The sequence below is a fragment of the Dipteris shenzhenensis genome, chromosome 29 (genome assembly GCF_047967505.1).
Source record: "Dipteris shenzhenensis isolate YYH24624 ecotype China chromosome 29, Dip_SZ_1.0, whole genome shotgun sequence".
Classification (NCBI taxonomy): domain Eukaryota; kingdom Viridiplantae; phylum Streptophyta; class Polypodiopsida; order Gleicheniales; family Dipteridaceae; genus Dipteris; species Dipteris shenzhenensis.
In genome coordinates this window covers 48,295,151-48,299,038 of record NC_141624.1, presented here as the reverse complement: position 1 = coordinate 48,299,038, position 3,888 = coordinate 48,295,151, and positions in this window count along the sequence as shown.

Below are 3,888 nucleotides of genomic sequence, written 5' to 3'. Positions count from 1 at the left end.
TGATTACAATAACTATGTCTGTTTTGTAATGGCTTGTTTCCATAAAAGGGTGTATTATTCATTTCACATCCTTGCTTAGAGCAGGGGTCTTTAGGTAGACTAATGTAGGGTTAGTCATGTGTGGTCAATCTCTTGTATTAGGCTTAATTGGAGGGTTTCAAATGTTGGCACACTATGTTCTTTTGTATCATGTTTTGTAGTTAGAGATAGAATCCCCATGGCTAGTGAAGATTTCCTCAAAAGAATCCATCTTTGCTCCAAATAGTGGTTTGGAGGTTCATGTGTGTGTGAATATGTGTGTTTGAGAGTGTCTTAGTGGCTAGGGTCTTGTATTAATGATTAGGTTTCCCCTTGGTGGATGCAAGGGTCAAGGTAAGTGAGGTCTATGACATCATATCTAAGATGAGTGTTTCAAAGTCAGTTGAGGTCATTGGTGTGATTGAGTGAAGTCTAATGCTCGTTAAAGAGGAATTATACTTTGAATTAAAAGATGCGTGAAGTATCTTATGTCTCTAACGACTCTCTCTCCCTCCCTCACTTCTCCCTCCCTCCCTTATTCCGTCCCTCCGTCCCTCCGTCCCTCTCTCTCTCTCTCTCTCTCTCTCTCTCTCTCTCTCTCTCTCACTCACTCACTCACACACACACACACACGCACACACACATGCACACACGCACGTATGCATGCACACATGCACGCACGCACACACACACACCCACACACACTTTCCCATCCTTTGAGAAGGATACCAATAAAGAGGCTAAGGAATATTATAGGACCTTGCCTTTAACGACATGGTATTTTATGGAGTTTTTTATTACAAGGGTCAATAGACTATTTAATGGCAAATGTACAATAGTCCAGATTAATTGATTGTGCCAAGGAACATTAGAATCAGGAATTAAAGATACCTTGGATCGGAATGAATGGGAGAGATATATGAAATGGAGTTGATACGGGATATATAGAGGAGTAACCCCAATTATGGGGTATACCCCAAAAAATCCCAATAAGTATTACGGATTAATAGAACTGGGATTCAATATGGCCAAAAGGAGAGTAAGAGGTGAGAGGGGAGTCCATTAACTGAGGGCGCCACACATGAGTCCAAGTGTAGTATTGATCAACGGCGCAGAATTAATGAGGGATGCAAAATCACCACTAAGGGGAGATCACCCCAAAAAATCCCAATAAGTATTACGGATTAATAGAATTAGGATTTGATATGGCCAAAAGGAGAATAAGAGATAATTAATAAAAAACCTATGAAATAGGGGGATGCGATACTATAGATATATTTAAAGAGAAATAGAACGCACCTATAATGCCCAGTGGATATCCATTGAGGTAGGGAGATATACACGGGTTATATCGAGGAACTGTGAGAGGGGAGTCCATTAATCGAGGGCGCCACACACGAGTCCAAGTGTAGTATTGATCAACGGCATAGAATTAATGAGGGATGCAAAATCACCACTAAGGGGAGATCACCCGAATCGTCGGGCCAGAGAGGGCGACAGCCGAACAACGGCTTAGTGGAACTATAGACAGGTACTGACATGTACATGGGAGAGGAATTAGACCTCCTCGAAACCCACAGTCAAAGCATCCAAGAGAGTCCCTTCAGGTAGAGAAATGAAATATTGAGACACTATTCCCAAGATATTGAGAGGGAGAAGGAGGCACGAGTCAGGAGCGTGTAGACTCTACAAACACGCAGTAAATCCACTTGAGGCAACAGGCTCGCACAACAAAAAGAGAGGTGCATGCGAGTACCCCCAACAGGAGAGGTGCCATGGACCTTCCACAAGTAAGATTTCACCTCGATAGATACGAGTAGATGAGTGAAACTCGCACTTTGGTCCCCGCATGTGTAGGGGGAGACCTTATAACCAAACAGAGAAGGAGTAGTAGCGCCCTCCTCAGACTTAATAGATTAGAGAAGAGTAGATTGCGTTGTAATATTATCACTGAGGCAGAGCGACGAAGCCTCCCTCAGGACCAAGAACTCTAGGAGAAGAAGAAGCCCTGAGCAAACGAACTTTGTATCATGATTATCGCCAAGCTCTCGGAAACATAGGAGTTTTAGGAGAGACGGATTATCGAATCGAGATAGGAGACTCCACGTATGGAAAACTCCTTATGAGGATTTACGGTAGTTAAAAGTTGAGATAGTTTCCTTGTTGCATAACACAAAATACGATGTCTGTAGCCCACCGGTCTGCATGGAGGGCTTACAAGGTAGAGAACTACGAAGGTTCATAGTTACGTCGGCTTTGATACACTGTCATGGATTGTTTATACATGAATGAGCAAGGATATACTGCATTGTGTGCAGTGAGCTCCTTCCGTGACCATGAATGCCATACAAGATAGGCCACTATGCACCTCGCGAGAATGGAGACTGTTGTAGCTTGTGTATAGTGATCGTTAGTGGGCACAACAATACCGACCAGGCTAGCTTAATGATTGTCGCTCTCGAGGAAACACTACATGCATAAGAAGGTCTCTTTGTAGTAAATCTATAATACCTCAGTAGACTCTACACATGCAGCCCATTCTATAGGTTGTAGTGTTATAGTTCGCCGACCAAAGTTGAGGGCGACACTGGCCTGAGGAAGACTTGGAGCAGAAGCATATATTTATAGTAAAACACTACTGGGGAGCTTAGAGCCTGATGTACGCTACAAGATTGATATGATTACACCTCCTATAGCTAACTAAACTATCTTGAACGACCAACCCCCGCCATTTTATTCAAAAAAGGATATATATTTTTTCAATTGTTTAAGGCAGAGAGATCATACACAAAACATTGAATAAGAAAGAAGGAAGAGAAGGCAAAGTTAAAAGGGAGGAGGTCATACCATCAGACCCAGGATACCCCAGAAGGGAACCTGTCATTCTTACCTACGGCCATATAGAATGGTCCAAAAAAATAGATAAATAGGTTAAGTAAGATTGATGGATAGTGAAAGCATGTATATAGTAGTGAGCACCTCGAAAGAATAGTATGGAGTAAGCTTGGATTAGAACGAGTCTACAGATTGATAGACTTAACAGGAATATAGACTAGCAGATTTGATACAATGAGAACTACAGAACCTAATTTTGCTTCTTGATTGTGTTACCAAGCATATTTATGCCCACTTAAGTATACTGATCGATTATATCTAATTGTTCAAACGTCACTATATGGTTACACAAAAATCGTGATTGTTTCTAATCCTGATCTCACCAAGAGTTGGTATTACCACTTGAAGAAAATTAGCATGGTCATTTATAGAGTATAGCTATTAACATGCAATATGTATTTGTATCTTGCAGTATGCCATGATAGCCAGACCACTTTACAAATTATTAGTGGAATTCTTATGGACAGAAGAGTGCGACCAAGCCTTCAGACCACTTTATAAATTATTAGTGGAATTCTTATGGACAAAAGAGTGCGACCAAGCCTTTCAACTTTTAAAGTGGCGCCTAATCATAGCACCCATCCTTATATCTCTCAATTGGGATATTGATTTTCATGCTCATACTGATGGATCCAAGTATGTAATTGGGAGTGTGATCAACCTGGTGAACATAAGAAAGACTACCCATTTTACTTTGCTATTTCACAACTCAATGATGCAGAGATCAACTATACCACCACCAAAAGAGAAGCCCTAGCAATTGTGTATAGTGTTAAGAAATTTGGACGCTATTTATAGGCAAATGATTTCGTCCTCTACACTGACCATCAAGCATTACTTTATCTTATGAACCGTCTAAGTACAACAGGAAGAATAACTAGATGGATCCTCTTGCTTCAAGAATTCAACTTCAAAATAGTGGTCCGCAAAGGTGCCCAACACTACATTGCCGATCACACGTCTCATGTCGAGTTG